Raw genomic sequence first — 18,667 nt, forward strand, 5'->3', positions numbered from 1 at the left:
GGGACTATGGTAGCGTGAACACACATTTTATGACTTTTCTCACTATGCAAGAGCCCTGCAAATCCCCCATCTTCAGGGGAGACCTGCATCTCCCTGTCACACACACAAGACCTACTTACACGCAAGCTGGGAGGATACAAGCGAGGGATGTGCTGTGGGGCTGGCATGCCCACATTGCACAGCCTTCCTTTCAGGTCTTGAGCTGAGGTCCCATGGTTTCATGCCGCTTGGAGGAGCTCCTTTCCATTAAACCTTCCTCCTTTGCTACCCAGGGCTGTCCAGGAACTCACCCTTGTGCACTGCATGTTTTCTGCTGGTCTATCGCATCTGCCAAAGGCAAACCTCAGAGACATCCTGCTCTGCTACCGCAAAGCAATATCTGCCATTGTAATTTTCTACCAGCCACCTCTAGAAACCTTCAGCCAGGAAATAAAAGCAGAGAGCACAGGAGCAGCCTGGGGGTCCTGGTCAGTTTTACAAATGAAAATCATTGTCGTCTTGTTCTCTTCTTCTTATAACTGGAACAACACACAGGTCACTTTCAAACAAAATGACTTTAGATTTATTATCTCATGAACTCTTTGACAAGGTGCCAAAGAAAGAATGAGGAGAAAGAGAGAACATGTCTGCTAGATGGGTGCCAGCTCCCCCAGGACGCTCCACAGCCCCAGGTGTTGGTTAGCATCACACCTACGCACTCTGTTTCATGGGTTGGGCTTGGTTTTAATAGTCTCTTTATTTTTAGCCACACTTTCAAGAAAGGGAATAAAACATATCTCTGAATCTCTTCAGCTTCCTGAAGCCCTTGAGAAAGAGAAAGCTGAGGAGCGAGCAGGCAGCTGGGAGGGCCACAGCCTTCCTCCCTGCTGAATGTTCCAGCCAGCCCAAGAGATGTCTCTGCCTGCCTTCCAGTCCACGTCCAGAAACAACAGTCATCAAATCAGCTTGACCAGGTGCTGGGGAACTGTGTGGGAGTGCAAAATGCCCACAGCTTACAGATCTGCTGTGTCAGGTCTTCTTCAGGCGAGGGAGCAAGTGGGACACTCAGGTTCCTTCTTCAGGAAGGAAAGCAAGGGAGGACCTCCACTGCAGAGGGTTCCTGGCTCCACCAACAGTGCCCACTGTTGCTGACTAACTGCCTGGCAGAGTCAATATGTTGAGAAAACTATGACCAGAGGGAATCACTGTGGGGTTTTTGTCTTTGGCACGTGAGTTGTGAGCATGTAACTCCATGGCAATCAAGGGACCACCAACATACCGGGTCCCAGCTCAGGAGAGAAAGTTCTGACCAAACCCATGCCCTTCCTGGAGGAGCTGCTTTGGAGAGGGGACCTCTGGTGCAGGACCAGGGTTCATGGTGGCTGTCCATCCCCACCTGGATTGATGCATCCAGGATCCGAAAGCTGGTACCACTTTGGCCCCAAAGATGCTTGGGCAGCAATCCTAAATGACCATTCCCAATGCATTTCATATCCGGCAATATCCTCACGCGTGGAAAAGCCTGCAAGCTTTTTTTCACAAGTGCCTGTGTGCTGCCTGACTCCATTGAGGGCTGTGATGAAGAGCCGTACTCTGGCAGGCGCCAGTATGGAACAGGGCCATGCTCTGGCTCTGCCTGTAGCACGGGCACAGGTGTTACACCTTCCGTACATCACTCCTCCTGCAGCCATCCCTCTGGCAATGTGTGCTGTGGATCCAGCAAGGCCCAGCCCAGCTATTTCAGGAGACAGCATTTTTTACATGGGTCTAGCCACTATTTGGATAGGAGACATGAGGAAAAAGCAGGTGCTGCAGGAAGTGGTTTGGGTGATTTAGTAGGTGACATCTTCCCTCTAAGTTAGCAGCACAGTGAAACTCCTCAGCAGGGAGTTCAGGACTCTGTGCTGCTGCAGGTGTTGCTATTTTAATGATACTCCAAACTTAATGCTTGTGGTCACCCAAGATCCCACTTCTTGCAAGCACAGAGGTGTTAGCTCCAGTGTCCTAAGCAGGCTCCAGCCACCAGCAATTATGCTCTGCTGAGCCAAGAGCTGCAGGAATTTCCACTGGAGACATTATTCTTCACTCTCTTTTTGCGCTACTACTGAGCAGTTTTCCCAGGTGCCAGAAAACAGCATATATGAGGCATATCAAACAGAAACGCTTCCCACTGCCTTGAAATACCTTTTCTTATTTTGTCCCATGCTTGCTGTCTAAGGTCCACCAACCCTAGGGTCTACTTCACCTGCTTGTGTAATTTTTCTGCTCAGCTGCTGGCTTTGCTCTCTTCCAACTCCCCCTGGGTTGTGCAGGTCACGGTTGTCCCTAGCTTTGGCTGGATAAGTGCATCAAGCCAGACCCCATCTACCCTGCTCTCCATCACCACCTAGGAAGGTACCAACTGCTCCTTGGTCCTTGACAGGAGATCCCAGCTGCTACCAGAAAAGGAATAATCGATTATGAGACTGACATTAATGAAATATGAGATTGTGACTTGGGAGAGACTAAAGCCATAGAAAGCATTTTAAATAATTCACCATCCTGAAAGTAAAGCATATTAGTGGGAAAGATGTTCAGGTCCTCTCACAGTGGCATTAACTTCTATGTAACCAGAGCTGGTGCTGTGAACTGACAGGAAAATGGCCCTACTGCCTGGTAGGGAATCCTGGCATTTCAAAACGTATTTGAAAATCAATGTCTTTCCCCTACCCCTCCCCAAAAAAGTATTTGCAAACATTAAAATATTTTGTTGTGGTAGTATCTCGTACAAGAAAAGGAAATCCAGAATTAAATACAAACACAAAATGCTGAAACAAATTGCAAAACCCAGAGACGCATGCTGGCAAAACGTTCAGCCAAATCATTGCCTTCTGCAAAAATGCTTCTATTTTGGCAAACACATGCGTTTTCGGGGGCAGGCTGATCCACCAGAGACTCCTGAACCCACAGCAAGCAACAACGGAGGCTGAAGAGAGACACTGCGTGGGAGGCAACGTTTAATATGTCACCGTTCTGTTTTTCACTTGAAACCACTCCAAGGGCTGCAGGGAAGATGTTCAAGAGCGAGAACTGTGCTGTGGCTGTCTGTGAAAGTCACCGTCAGCACCTGGGCAGAGCGTGGGGTTGCCCAGAAACCCCCTGTTCATTCACAAACGTCCCTGGAAGGGTGAACGTCACCTGGGCAATTATTTTAAATTTATCTCAGCAATTAAATGCAATTATGTTCATGTGACAGATATATTTGTATTGGTTAGGCTGAACTTAACCCAAGAGGTTATTGAGGATGGGGCGGCAGCAGGAAGGGACTGTCACTGTCAGGCAAAGGCCATCTTCATTATCTTCATTGTTCATATCTTCGTTATGGAGGCAGCTCTTCATAGGGGAAAAGTGTTTCTTTGAGGTCGGTGGACAGGAGTGAGTGAACAGTGCACAAATGGCATGAGTTTGCTAGCTCCGAACCTGCACAACTCATACGAGGGCACACTGCAGGGCTAGGTTACAGCCACAGCTCTGCCCCAGCGATGTCTTCTCTGGGATGGCAGAACCTTTCCAGCCTCCTGTGGAGACCATGGGGGCTTTTGGGCACCTACAGACACCCGTGCAGCAACAGCCTCATGCAAAATCCAGACTCATTTCCTCCCCTTGCTGTTGAAATCACTGCAGGAATGCCAGTGGGATACTCCTCTGAGATGTGACAACACTTGTGTGACAACACTCCCACCTGCTTCTGCCAGGCCAGGAGGTCCTGCTACTTGCAAGGATGCTCCACCCAAGTGGAGCAGGGAAACACCTATGAAAGAAACATCTTTTGTGGCTTCACCTTAAAAGGTCAGGTATGTCACCTGTCGTGTAACATGCTCAGAACCTACCACAGGTGATTAAACAGTCGGGGGTTATTAGATCACACATTGTATAATCCTCCCTGTACTGGCAACACGATTAGTTATGATTCATAAATTCTAGCCATGTTATCATTCCTAAATGGACACGGTAAGCTGAAAACTTTCTTCTGCAGCTTTCACAACAGAAAACCATGAGGGACTGACACAGGCAGCAAGAGAGACCCTTAAGCTGACACCCATGCCTGGGGACAGCACTGAGAAGGTGGGGTTGGGTTCTGCCTCCTTAATTTTGAGGATGCAACAGGGTTCTCTGCACCCTTCTCCCCCAAGACACTGTGAGAGGCGTGAGACACTGCCCACGGTGGGAGGTGGCAGGGGGTAGAGCAGTGACACTTGGAGGGAGAGGGGAGGCAGCCGAGAAGGGGGCACACAGCAAGGGGGAGTTATTAGCTGGTGAGGAAGGGAGAAAGGGCAGACGAGAGCCGAGGTCTGTCCTCTCTACCTCCACAGCAGTCAGCTCTGGGCTAGTGGTGAGTCACAAGAGAGCTTGATTAGAGAAAGCTTGATTTGCAAAGTGGATGCAATTAAAGTCTTGGATCCTTGGGGTTGGTTTTAGTAGTTGCATTAAACTGAATCACCTCTTCCCTCACTGTGTGCTGTTGAGAGGCTGTTTCTGCTCCTGTACTTGCTTTGATACATTCTTGCTGCAGCCCTTCGGGCCAAGGCAAAGTCCAGCTGAGCTACTGAGCAGGAGCAGGAGCAGGAGCAGGATCTGTCTGCTTGAGCATCGAAACAGGAGCACAGAACTGGCCTGGGAAGAGGTGAGCTAATCCAGGGAAGAAAAATCCTTCATACACTAACAAAGGCAAAGGCAAAAACAATGCCTCAGGAAGATCCCAAGTACAAACTCATACAGGTGGGCAGCACATATGCAGGAGATCACTTGAGGAGCTCCTGTGTTGTCTTCCAGAGGCATCTGCTCTGGCCACTTTGCAAGAGAAGGAATGGGGCAAGCTGGACCCTGGGTCTGATCCCAGGTGGTCCTTACCTTAGATGAGATGAATACTGCCTGTGGATGTGGCTGGATCTCCGGAGAGCGCTGCAGCCACCCTAAGTACTACTGAGAAGTGAGAAACATCAGCTTTGCCCCAAGCAGCGGTATTGGGTCTCCAGTAGGAAAAGCAGAAAGCTCTGGAGTGAGGAGCAGCTCACCTGCCACTGACTCATACACCCCTCAGGCCAGATCCCGACCCCAAAGAGATGCACCAGTGAAGCTGGTGAGATGATGGCCCCATGCCCATCCATCTTGATGTCATTAAAATTTTGCTTTTGAGATGCACCAGTATTGCCAAGTCCACAGGTGTAAAACCCCATTAAATATTTCATTTTCATCAATTGCTTTCAGTAAGTGCCTGTTGAGGAATTCATGGAAACGTTTTCTCTTTGACACAGAGATACTTTCAATTATGAAAGATGGCTAAAAATAAAAGGAAATTATACTGTTCAGACATCTCTGGAGGTGGAGACAGGAGGGGGAACCGTCAAGGAGAGCCAGGGAAGAGATTTCTGTTAGATGTAAAGAAAGGCTACTTATTTTTACTGACAGAAAATGTCAGGAGGCAGCCTGACTTGTGTATCTGGAATCTGTCACTCACCTTCTCTATTAATAATTTGGCCTCAACTATTTAGGGTCTGAGCCAGAGTACCAGAGTTAAGAGTCATGACAGTCTCTTTCTCTGGCTGCAGGGGGTTGGAACACCCTCCTAAATCTCTCAGTTGTACACATTTATTTTTTCTTAATGTGCATTTTCTCTCTTTTTTTTTTTTTTTTTTTTTTTTTTTTTAATCAGGAATCCAGCCCGTGGCACTAAGATGACTGACTCTTTTTGGGCTTTTTTTTTTTTAATGTGAGAGGATGATAATCTAGGGCTTTCTTATACCTTTAGAAAGTCTATGGGATGTCCTGATGTTGATAATACATATACATTTTGTAACAAAAATGACCTGGCTGAGAGCAGGGCTTGGACAATTAATTCTTTATGGATCAGTCCTTTGAGATAAAAGACTTATTCCTCTGACAGCTGCAAAAGGTTGCTCAGCTTCTCCTACAGACTGTTGTCAGAGGGAAACGGCTGAGCTGCAGTAACCATCTCTCTGCACATTTTTAGCCCTTCACAACATTTTCAAGGCTAAATCTCTTTGAGTAATACAACTTGCATTACCAGGGTAATACCTTTGGCTCAGAGAGCGCTCTCCGCCAGCTCCCCAGGCTAACGCAGTGGGGTGGAATAATGCTCTGACACGTCCCTCTCAAGACGAATACCCAGGAAGCCCACCCCTCTAATTCCTAGGTGATATAAGCCGAGTAAGATGCTTTCCCACGTTCTTCAGAAAATCTGAGTTTTACCGGGTGTTTTTCAGGGCCACCCACTGACCTGGATGGCAGCCAGGTTGCACAGTCGTATGGTGGGCAGCCACCCTGCCCTTCATTTTCCTCTACTCAATGTCAGTTTTCAGGTCTTGGGATTTTCTTAAAATACGCTCAGTTCACTGAGGCCACAGTGAAGCTTGGGATGGCCTATTTCCCCAGCATTAGGCAGTTGGTTGGGAAACATGGGACTGAACCTCACTTCTGGAGGAGTCCGACCTTCCCTAAGCACTGGCCCTAAAATGAGTGCCCACCAGATCTCAGAACTGAATCACATTTCAAGTGCTAAGCTACTCCTTTGCCGACGCCTGTTTATCAGCAGCGATAAAAAAAGGAACACGTTAAAATAGAACACTCACCTCTGTTATCATCTCAGGGACTGGGAAGAAGGGAGAGCCACGGAAGATAAATGTGAGTTCTGTGATGATGCACTTCTTGAAGAGGTCTGGTATTGCTGCGATCAAGGCAGTGCAACTACCTGAACAACACAGAAAGGAGAAGACGTCATGGAAGAGTAGTGACTTCAGTGCAGCAAGGAATGCACTGAAACACCAAAGGTTTGATTACCAAGGGAATATAACTAACTGATGGGGGTAATTGTGGGTGCCTGTGCTGTCCCCCAGCGTGTATGGCACAGACTTTGGGGCTCTGGGTTAAGGTGTAGAGATGCAAATTCTGCAACAGTTGTCAGGCACTCTGAAGGCTCCACGACTGCTGTACAGACTGATGATGTGGGCTTGCCTCTAAGTGAACCCCATAAATTTGCCTCCAGAAAAGCAGTCGACTCATTCCACTTCCAAAGGACAATACAGTCCTTTTATGTGACCGTGGTTTTTTTCAAACCACATCCTCCAGCAGCACAACAACTTACACTGTGGAGGCTCCTCATTGATGACAATGTCCTGTTTGAAACATCAGCACACACATCTCTGAACCTGTCCAGCTTCTCTAAATAATAAAAAAATCTATAGTTTGGGAGTTTTTAATAGCAGGCTCATCTGCTGAGAATGATAAGGCACGTGCCGTGTCTGAGGATATAGCCAGACCTATCTGAACAAACACGGTGCTTGGGCAGTGGTCACTTTTCTGGGCAGAGTCCTTTCACACAGCCACAAAAAACATCAGTAAATTGAGAGGCCCCTGGTATAAAGAGACAGGGATGTGTCCATTTCCTTAATGAGAGCTGAAATCAGCTGAAGCCTTGATGCAGCGCAGCTTTAGAGCATATACTAAGTGGCCTTAAATGAGCTATTGCTTTCAGAGCAAACCAAATCGTTCCAAGGAAGCACTAGACAGATATCAATTTGCCAGAGTCCAAACAAAATATGGACAACTTCCCAGAAGTCAATGTCCACAGGAAATTTCAGACACGTTTGCATCATCCCTTTAATTAAATGATGCATGATCAGTACAAGTTTCTATCCTTAGTCAAAATCGGTGTTGCTAATAAAAATGAAAAGAAGTCATCAAATTGATAGGGAATGTAGTTAAATGTGTCCCCCAGCCTGTGGGATGTCACTGCTGGGTGTTACCAAGCCATCCCCTCCAGTGTGTAGGATGACAAGAGGTGACAATACAGAGCCCTTACCAATTGCTCCATCACTTGGGCTGCCCTGTGAGGAAAATCTTCCTCTGCCACACTCCACAATACTGCACTACAACCTAATTTAAGTTCCTAACTGAACATACATAGAACACACTGAGTGCTTTCGATCTTCTCTGGCTTTGAGTAAAAGGTATATCTTGCACTCCATTCAGGTGACCAGTGGAAACGGGAGAGTGGGAAAATACAACACTGAAGCCATAGACGATCCATGGGTGTTTGTTATCTCTGTTTCTTCTCTGCTGCAAATCAGTCACAGGAAGAATATTGAAATTATCACAAAAGGGCACAGTCTCATTCTGTAGATGGGAGTTGGAAAGTCTCTAGATCTTTCTTCCCCTCCATAGGACCTCTTTTTATATATGCCTCTAGCAAAGCACTCTTGCGCTAATTGGATTGGGCTGTATTCTCTAAGCCATATGAGCTAATTTTAAATGATCAGAGGCTTAATTAGCCACACTGTTCCTTGCATTTTAAGCAGCCATTTTAAGTTAAGAATATTGGGCACGTTTGCTGTTTTTGGAGAACATTCCTATGTGAGCCCAAATGGAAAAGCATCTTCAGCACAGTTCATTTTCCGTGAAATTACCACAGAATAGTGAAATGGCCCTGACAGCCCCTGGTACAACTTCTGCTATCAGCCGATGGTTGAGCCCTGGGAGTTTAAGGTGTTACTGCACACACTTTGGCCCTGTAGACTTGGTGTGAATAGCTTTACACTTTTCCTTGTTCGCAGTTTTCCTGAGAGAGCAGATAATCGGTGCTTTCCTTCTAAACAGCTGGATAATTTTATTTTTTTTTGGGGGGGAGGGAAATGTTCTCTGCTAGCCAGCAGTCTTCACCTGCCTGCTGTCACGTTTATAATGGACTGGAGAGGAAGACTGTGGAGTGATTTCAAGGTCGGTGTCTTCTCATTGCACATAAACAGCTTTTTATCAGGACTATTCCCTGCTCAAGAGGTTTGCTTAGGAGGGCTCCCTTCCCTCTTGAGTGGCAATGAAAGTGCAGTATAATGTTGCCCTGGGAGGCAAGAGAAAATAGGAACCGTAATGAAGCTGGATAGCAAGGGAGAGATGTTCTGCAGGAACCGTGCTGTAACTGGGCTCATGATCAACAGTGACCTTCAGAGAAGAAGAGGGAAGAAGAATTCAGATCTCCGGTGAAGAGGGGATTATTTCCCATTGGTGTTCCCCGCCCCCCCTACCCCGGCTTTGTCATCTCTCTGCCAGATCTAAAGGATAACACTTCAAACAAATACGCTTCATCCATAGCCTTGCTTGGCAAGTCACAAAACAACGGGCACAAAGCACAATTAAGAAGTAATCATGCAAAAAGCCTCTGCCACAGGAAACGACCCAGCATGGCACAAGATCGCCTGGGGAGTTCTGCATGTCGTAAGCGTGGCTTTTGTGGGTGCAACAAGCTGACAAAGCTGCAGCTATTTCATATATACGTGCTCAATTTAGCTCCTGCACAACCAGCAGCAATATGTGGGCTTACTCTGGAAATCAATCCCAGAACGTCCTGCAGCCTCTGGACCGTCTGCTTGCTTTGGATGGCAAAGCGCAAACAGTCAGCCCTGGCTGCAAAGGGAAGAGATGGGGCTGGCTTCTCAGTGCGTGCCAGACTGAGATTTTCCTCCCAAAGGAACCTAAATCCCTTTATAGCCCATTCATCCTATGTTGGTCTTGAATAAATACTTTAGATCTTGGGAAGCACTGAGGTATAATAATAATATTGATATTGACATTAATAATAATAATAATAATAATAATAACAACAACAATAATGCGGCTCTAGAAATAACAAAGATAGAGGATAATAAATGGTCCTAGAGATGAGACTTGTGTGTGTCACATCTAATTGAGATGCGAAAGACTGTTTCCCACAACTGATGTGCCTTTTTCCATGTAGCAAACATGGAGCCCACCTCCTTACTCCACTGATGTCACCTTCTGGCTGTGAGAACCCATTTAACTCTAAGAATGCAGTGCTACCTTAACAGACGAGCTATCTGAGGACACGGGTTCATGTGCTCAGCTTGCTGCCATGCTTTATCCAGGCAGCAGCCAGGACATCTTCATTTCAGGAGTGCTGCTGGATTTCAGCTGGGCCTCAAAGAACCAACAATGCCACTGCTTCAAGGCTAGAGCTAACCAACGACACTCACTGGGGTACAGCAGAGACCGACTAGCTTCTGGGAGAGGCTCTTTGCTCAAAAAACCCTAAGGAGAAGAAGTCGTGTCTGTGTGCTACCAGTTACATTGAAGCTAGGTAACTGACAGCAGGATTCCCATCCTCTTCCCCTTGCTTTCCCCTCTTTCTCTTTCCATTCCTCTTTTTTTCCAATGTGACAAGGGAACTGTAACATCACCAAAAAACATTTTTACCAGCCCTGCAAAGCTCTGTGCAACCTAAACACCTATGTGGTTGTCTTCAGATGCACTTGGGATGGAGGGCATGGTGGAGCATACCTCTGTCAGGAGCCATGCCAGCATCAGGAGATATGTGCCAAGGGAATGGTGCCAAAATTGCCTGGTTCAAGCAAGTTGTTTGCAGGGTTTGTGCTCATACAGGCAGGAGAACGTTTGCTGAACTAGTTGAGAGGCAGCCCAGTGGTGGCTTAGCTCCTGCAGAGGTGTACCCGTATCCTGCAACAAGACACAGGAGCTCATCTCCAGCAAAGGACCTACCACATTGAGGACAAGGAAAAAATTGTGTGTTGGAAATGGAAGGATAAGGAAGATGCACCAGAATGTGACAGCATGCTCCAGATTAATCATATGCCAGCTAAGGAACTCCAGCTCCCCAGGTCCTTGGAAAAAAGCAGGTCTAAAAAGGATGCAGTAAGGTTGCCCAGCACGTAGCAAAGCATTTCATTCAGTGCTGAACAAAGCAGAGCACGTGGGATTCCTGATTGGTGCCGGTGCTCTGGGGCAAGAGCAGCCTTCACCTTCAGGGATGTCCACCCCAGTGCCTCCTCAGCAGGGGAAGCCCAGCTCAATCACCAGAGATGAACCCAGGGTGCCTGCAGGACTGTTACTGCCTCCAAGCTGTAGACAGCAATGAGAGGAGCCCAGCACATACCCCGGAGAGGCAGAGTGCCCCGGGTTGATGCTGGCTGCTGAGCAAAGACTGGAGTTAAAACCTTGGCCTGAGAGGGGAAAGAAGGTTTTGTTTCATGCATCAGTCTCCAAAGAGCATCCCTTCAAAGAATGCAGCCAGTAAGATGAAATTGTCATTCATGCTTATTAGAGATGTTCAATGAATTAGGAATTCAATTAAGAAAATGTTCCACTGCAGGAAGCTCAAAAATTAAGATTATCATTATTGTAGAGGAAGGAAACATTTTTAACGTATTAATTTTTTTTAATGACATCACTACAGACAATGTACTTATCCTTGCAGCATCCCTGCCACTAAGGACACCAGTTTTCCTCAGCGATGGAGAGCTGTGGCAAGAAGGTTGCAGAGAAGTGGGTGATACAAAGGAGGTTTTCTGGGGGTGACAGAGCTCTGAAGGATGCCGGGCTGGGTAATGGGTCCTGAACTGTTGTCTGGAAGAGACAACTACACTGGATTCTGGGATTTGAACTTCAGTCTTCACCTGTAACTAGCTCTACATCTTTTCTAGCCTGACCTAGATAAAGGCAACATCACTGGCCATCAATGACTCAAACAGGGCTGTGAACCTGAAGAAAGAGGTGTTTCTGGGAGCCTCCCTCATACCCCCATACCAGGGCAAGGGATTACTGCCGACATGTCTTTTTGTGTTATATTCACATAGTGCCAACGCCTGATCCAGGGAGTGTGTGTGTGGGTCCCTGCTGCTGCCTCCGTATCTATGAAATAAAGCAACGATTCAGGTTCAAAGCAAAAGGTGTTCCCAAGCGTCTTCCCAAAATAAGTCTGAATGGGGAGGTGGGTTGGTTTTGGCGTTTTTTTGTTTGTTTGTTTGTTGGTTTTTTTTGCAAGGGATATCACATGGAAAACCTGGATTAGAATAAATTGCAGGGGAAGGAGAAGAGGAGGAAATAGCTCACAGGCCTTTCGTATTTGTTGTTCCTTTTCCAAACCCTGTGCATGGCACTGTTTTAATTAACAACTCTGCCACTTCTCCTAGTGTTCAGACAAAGGGGTATAAGGAGAACGTACTCCAGGCATGCAGGTACCGGGGGAAATGAAGTGATGGCTTCAACGTTTCAAAACCTCAGTATAAGGCTCTAGCTGTTACTCAGAAGTTGTTTTCTGCTAAGAATTGCCAGATCTGCTACCTCAGGAGGTCGTTTTGAAGCTGGGCTCAAATAATACTTAAAATGAAAAAAAGGAATCAAATACATTGTTTGGAGGTTAAGTAAAACAACACATGCACACAATCACAACCACCGGTGATAACATTTCTCTGCAAGGCTGCTCTGTCACTTATTTCCTCGCCCTGACATGTGCCCATGTGGAACCTCTGCCATCCTCCCCCTGGCACGAAGGCTGGGAGAGTCCTGCTCCCAGACCAGCCCCAAAAGGCAGAGACAGGTATCAATGCCCACTTTGGAAACTGCAGTTTGCTGAGCATCAGTACTCATTGTACACAGCAGCAGCACTCAGCCCTCTGTGCAGGCAGCACGTTGTCCCCTAGAGATGGCTGTCTGAATGTCCCATTGCCCTTTGACTTCACTTTGGAGCCAGGAGGACCACAACTGTATCGTACTGCCCAGGAGTGACAGCTCTGCTCAATCTCTGCCGCGTGTGGTTTGTGTTCTCTGCAGGGCACTGGGCCTGTTCCTCTTTCTCCCTGCAGCTGGGTACCCACCAAGCTCACGCTGCACATCTCAATGTGCTTCCCACCTCCATCCAGTAAGAACATCCTCCTTTTACAGGCCGGGAAAACAAGACCTTCAAGGACCACATGGAAACACGAGGCAATCTCTAGAGGCCCAGTGACCTCTTTAGTTTTTGAGCAACACTTTCCCCTCTGGGCAAGACAAAGAGTAATTAAAACTACCTGCAAATAACTTCTGTGGAGGTAGCAAGTGCCTTGTAGGAAGTTGCTGATGTGATACATTCAGGCTGTCACTGATCATCATTTCCTGTGCAGACAGTTCGATGATACTGCTTGCCTTAATTGCATAAAAAAATTAAGTCAGGAGATCAACACTGTCATGAAGAATTCATGAGGAAAAGAGACAATATCCATCCACCTAGGAAGGCTGCTCCAAAGAGACAGACCCTGCAACCAGAGCTCAGATGGTTGGCGAACGAAATGACAGAGAGACAAAATTATCTGAAGCTGCTGTTTCCATTTTAATGCAGTTTTAACAGCAGGTAAGATTTGATAACCCTGCCCATCCAGTGACAGAAGTTGTGCCACCAGAGGGGTTGGCTGTGCTTACTGATTGATTTCCTTTTGGCCATTCACGGAGCGCCAGCTCCACCTGCACGGTGCCTGGCCAGGTCCTATTTTGTGCCTTCCAGCACGTGAAGGAAGTGGCCTTTCTGGTCCAGAAAATTCAGGACAATTCACCAGCAGCCAGAGGAGAAATGAACTCATGGCCCACTCTGTGTGGGGCCATGGTGGGAACTATTTCCTCTCCAGAAGCTTCAGAGATGCTTGGATGAAAGGCACCAGCACAGCTGAAGCCCGGGTGAATCCCTCATCCCAGCCTACAACGTGCTTTTTGAGTGGGCAGTTAAAAAGGATCAAAAGGATGAGTCAGGGAAAGGATTTCACAACAGACCTGCACAGTCAAACGGTGGCTAAAGAGAGACATGCTGGTGTAGAAGACGGGGCCAGCCATACAGCTGCTAACAAACAAGAAGTCTCCAAGTGGATCCAAACATTATAGTGCAGAAAACCAGGGCAGAATCCTTCAAAATCAGTATATAAAGAGGTGCCAGGGAGTTCTCAGGAAGGACCTGGAGAAACCCATGCTAAAAGCCAGAGACATGGGGAAAAAATGCACCAGAAGCTACCTCCAGGGCAAGCACAGATGGGTCCAGACAGGGTCACTGGTAACATGGAGTAAAGAAAGAGCATGTAATGGGCAGGACACGGTATGGCAGATTGCCTCATGGAAAACTGCAGTGTGGGTTACCGTCAACTCCATGAGAAAGGATGAAATGGACTTCAAACCAGGTGCAGATACTGCCCTAATGGAGCTTCAGAAACACTCTGGGGGCGTATGAAAGCATGAATGCTTATGAACCAGAAACAAAAAAGGAAAAACCCAGGAAAACGTAAAGCAAAAACTTGGCTAAGGGAGCAGACAGTATCTCAGAAGGTCTGTTTTGTGAATCACCGTACACTACTTCAGTTGCCTTCCCCTCAAAAATCACAGTCCTCACTGTAATTATGTGGACTGGGCCAGTTTGCAAGGACCCAGAATTTAAAATTAGGATGAAAGCACCCGTTTGCTTCCAAAGAGTGGAGAAACTAGAAAAAGCACAGCACAGTCAAATGCAAAAGCATTTGCTCTTTCAACACCTACGAGCACATTTTTCTTTTTATGATCCATTTGGAAAACAGTGTCTTCTGCAAAGAACAAAAATAATCCTCCCGTCAGGCACCCCGAGGCATGGCAGTGGTCCCAGAAGCAAATCACCAGCTTCAGATCTGTGTGACGTTAGGAAGCTTAATGAGGGTGACATGTACTGCCACGCATCGAACACACCTTTGGATAATGTGGTGAGGCAACAGCCCTTCTCAAAATTGTGAGCTGTGGATTAATTCTGGCTGAACCCACTTGCTTCAACCGTCACAACGGTGACAGCCCACCACCCCACGCCTACTGTGCTGGTGAGCACTTGAGAAACCCTCCTAAAATGCAGTGCTTTCTTTTTTTGGCATTGCCAGATGAGTCTCCAGTACATCCCGATCTCTGCCTTGCGGCTGTTGTCCCGAACAGCTTCCAGTATTCCCTCCAGTGCCTGGTAACTGGTAGAAATTGAGAGTGCATTTTGGGGTGCCCTTGAAGGATTTCAAAGTCTAGAGATCATGTAAACATGAAATAAATGTGGTTTTATGTTCAAAATACAACTGTAGGGTGCTTCATTTTGAGGGGCGGCACTGCTACCAATGCAGCCAGGCAGAAGAGTAGTTTCTCATGTGAATTGGGATCCCATTTGCATTCAGATTAAAGCAAGAGAAAATTACCAGCAAAATGGGATTAAGAATATTTATGGATCCTATTGGCATGATGTATGTGTCTCCCAAGTGATGGAAACTGAGTACAAAACTGAGAAGCTGCAGCAATCAGTGGGGGAATGGAGACAGACTGCAATGACTTTTTAATGCTTTATAAATTTTTCGTATAAATTTGGTGCTCACAGAAGGCAGTTACAATAGAAGGTCTGAAAGAGAAGGTGAATATAGCAATTTCTGCTTTATCTTTCTAGAAAGACCTGAGCATCTCAAGTTCTCAAAGCACTTTTCAAACTCAGGGAGGTCTTAAGTCCATTAGGGCAAGAGCAGTAAGTAAACTTCGATCACATACCAAACCCATCGCAGATGCAAGGACACCAACGTTTTGTACCTACCTGCCCTTCAGGTGCTCTGAACATTGAAGTACTTCACTTTTTCTTCTTATAATGCAAAAACCTGTATGCACAGAGCTTGAATTTCTAACCTCCAGTACTTTCCAAGCAGTCTCAAGCAGAGAGCACACTGTGGTACAGACCTGTGATGGGAGTGAAGAAGAAATGCACTTGTTTCCCCCCTGCATGGAGAAGGATTTGAACACAAGCATTAGGGGGTAAAAAGTTAAATGCTATTTCCAGTCAATGTCCAACAGGAAAAAAAAAAAAAAACCCAAACGAAACTAAACCCAAACATTAGAGAACAGGTATCTAAAATTACTTCACAGGCACAGAGAAAGTAATAGAAAGTCTGAAATGCAAAAGGAAACCATAGAAAACTGGAGAGGCAGAGGTGCAACCTGAGTGTTGTAGCTCCAGCTTATTACCTACTTGATTAATTTGTATTGCTTCCCTTATTTGAGAGTGGCTTATTGTGGTTCAACACCAACCTTTTCTTAATCAACTTTAAATAAGTCAAAATGAGCCTGATTTAAAATTTAATGGATGTCTATACACCATTCATCACCAACATAACTGGTGTAACCTGACCTCCATTTTTACTGGTGGAGCTACGTGTGTTGGCAACCCTTTTAAAATTGAGTTAATATTCCAGCGTGAAGCACTTTCAAAGGAGACTTGCATACCTTCCTATTTCCAGAAGTGCTCAAAACTGTATCAGATTTGGCTTTAAAAGCCTCAACGCTGCCAGCAGGATTCATGCATACCAAGGCACATGTATATTGCTAATTGACTTAGGTAAGCTTCCTCCACAAGCCTCAATGTGCCTTATGAAATCACACACCCTTTTCATTTACAGGCTGTTTCCCAACACGCTGGGCTTTCAGTGTAGCTTCCACTGTCCTCAAATGGGATCCGGAGTCCAGCATTGCCCCACCACATGCCTCAAGGATCAGAACTGCCTTTCCCTGCACTTCAGCAACTCAGACGTAGTCCTCCAAACGCTTGCTCCTCCAGAGTTTTGTGTCTCAGCAGAAAAGAGGCACAGGGTAGAGAACAAGCAGCCAGGAGGCACCCATGATGCCATGCCAGCGTCCAGAAGAAGCTGCCATCAATCTACGCCAGTGCTCAGCCATGCCAGAGCTGCCAGTGAGCCCCAAAGTCCTGCTACTACTACCTTTTCCTCCCACCACCATGCCACACCTCTACCAAGGGGCACCACCGGACTGGCATGTAAAGCCACCATGTTTCTACATGACCATAAAACCAACAAAAGAACTACAGGTGAATCAAGGTTCCTGCTCAGCCCCTGCTGAGCCACTGGCTGTTGTGACTGCTGGTGGGTTTTGGCTGGGGAGAAGGGGAGGAGGTGACTGTATTTGACTGGAGCCCCAGGAAAGTAAAGGGGCTGTTTCCCTCATTATCCACCGTATGGGGTGGCCAAGATGTTTGACTTAAACCAGTTGCCTTTACTCACCGTGCTGCTCTGTAAGCCAAAGCTGGCTCCCAAGGGCCAGGTCACCTTTATAACCCCTACCCATAACACCTTCTAACGCATATTCTGTCCAAACCCACACTTTTAGGTATGATATCTGTCCTTGCCTGGTTTGGTTTGGTTTTCAGGTTGCTCAGCCAGTTCCCTGGGCTGCTCCAGCCTTGGGTCCCATGGCAGCTCATCGTAAACATCTCCAGCAGAAGCAGGGGCTGCAGCTGGAGCTGTATCTGCTTGGCCTGAGACCAGATTACAGGAAACAGCGGCCTGCCCTGCAGCAATCATTTCCACCTTTGTTAGTTTTTGGCTCCAGCATCTATTTTGATAGATGCCAAGATCTGAAAGCTGTTAGTAAGGAAAGGCAAGAGGGGAATGGCCACGCTTTAACCCTTGCTTGGCAGCAACGTTAGCCTATGGTGCAGTTTCCATGCACTGGTGTTGACACATTTAACTAAGAAAAAAGAAGAAATAAAGAGGGGGGGGTGGGGGGGGGGGGGGAGAGAAAGAAAAAGAAGAATAGGAACTACATCCATGGAAAAAGCAATCACTAAACTATCTTGCAGTGCTGATCTGTGAACGTGGAGGCAGAAGCCTCACCGAGGCTGGTTGCTCATAGTGCAACTCATGTATGTGCACCCCCGTTTCTGGGCTGGGTCAGTGCCACACCAGCACCCCCTTTCCAGGGAACTGTGGCTAATGCATAAACGCCGAATTTCCAGCCTGCAACTCTGACTCAGGAAACACCTTGGTAAGGGCAGCGTGAGCTCCTCTGCTTGCCACAAGTCTCACCAAAGGAAAACACAGCCTGAAGCACCAGGACCGCAGCTCTCCACAAAGACAGAGCAGGGAAAGAATGGCCACAGCTCCACACACTGCACCCCATCAACTTCTGCCAGCATGCTCCTCCTTCACACTGACCTTGGCCCTGCAAAAATGAACACCCACGGAGATCTGCATCCACCATCAAACACATACGCACTTCTGAGTGCCCTTCACATTGGCCAGAGAAGCGTAAAGAAATTTTACTGTCCACATAACATGATCCTAAGGTACACAGCTATGACAAGAGGAGCCCAAGGGTTAAAGTTGGACTTCACTTTTCTTTTGGCATTGCACCAAAAAACATTCCACCCCCAGCATTTCAAATTACTACAGATAAAGCAGTAACAAAGATGCAAAACTGGTTTAGAAAGGACCTGATAATTTCCCTTTAAACTTCCACTTCAGAGCAAAAACCTTCTTGCTTTGAAATAAATGGCTCTGGACAGGTGGAGGCAGGGCCACACCATGTGCCATTCTCCCAAATTCAAGTTTGAAATGAAAAAAAGAAATAAACTTCTGAGGACTCACAGCCCAACCAGTATTTAAGGCTCCTGCCCATCTCAGTAGCTGGGCATATTCCTCCCTGCACTCAAGGGCCATTTTATCTGCTCTTCCTCCGTCACAATTCTACTCCGCAAAAACCTAAAGAAAAAATACACAACCAAATTTCCTGATGCAAACAATCATATGGGTGGTTTTTTTCCCCCAGTTGATACAGTTGCAATGTAGTTTGCTACAAAGTTAATCCAGAAAACACTGAAACAAGGGAATTAAACCCACAACCACATTGTTAAGAGAGAAAACCAGGAAAGCAAGGCAAAAATACACTAAAATGTAACTGCCTGGTAAAGAACATGCAGCAGATTCCATCTAAATTAACTAATGGTGGAAAGCAAAGGCAGATTAGTTAAATCATACTAGATTTCTTTGCTGGATCACTGTCCAGAATGAATATATGGGGTGGAGGGCTTGAT

General features: G+C 46.7%; 1 long non-coding RNA gene across 1 annotated transcript in view; it reads right to left on the reverse strand.

Annotated features, from left to right (window-relative positions):
• LOC308063404 overlaps positions 1-18,667 on the reverse strand; it is a 314,414-nt gene that overhangs the window by 40,195 nt on the left and 255,552 nt on the right. The window contains exons 7-8 of the long non-coding RNA XR_013927953.1: positions 15,379-15,522; positions 6,609-6,723 (exon numbers count right to left, since the gene is read on the reverse strand). This is a non-coding gene — a long non-coding RNA (uncharacterized lncRNA). The remainder of the gene's footprint in view (positions 1-6,608; positions 6,724-15,378; positions 15,523-18,667) is intronic.

The sequence above is a fragment of the Falco punctatus genome (genome assembly GCF_963210335.1).
Source record: "Falco punctatus genome assembly, chromosome: 4".
Classification (NCBI taxonomy): Eukaryota; Metazoa; Chordata; class Aves; order Falconiformes; family Falconidae; genus Falco; species Falco punctatus.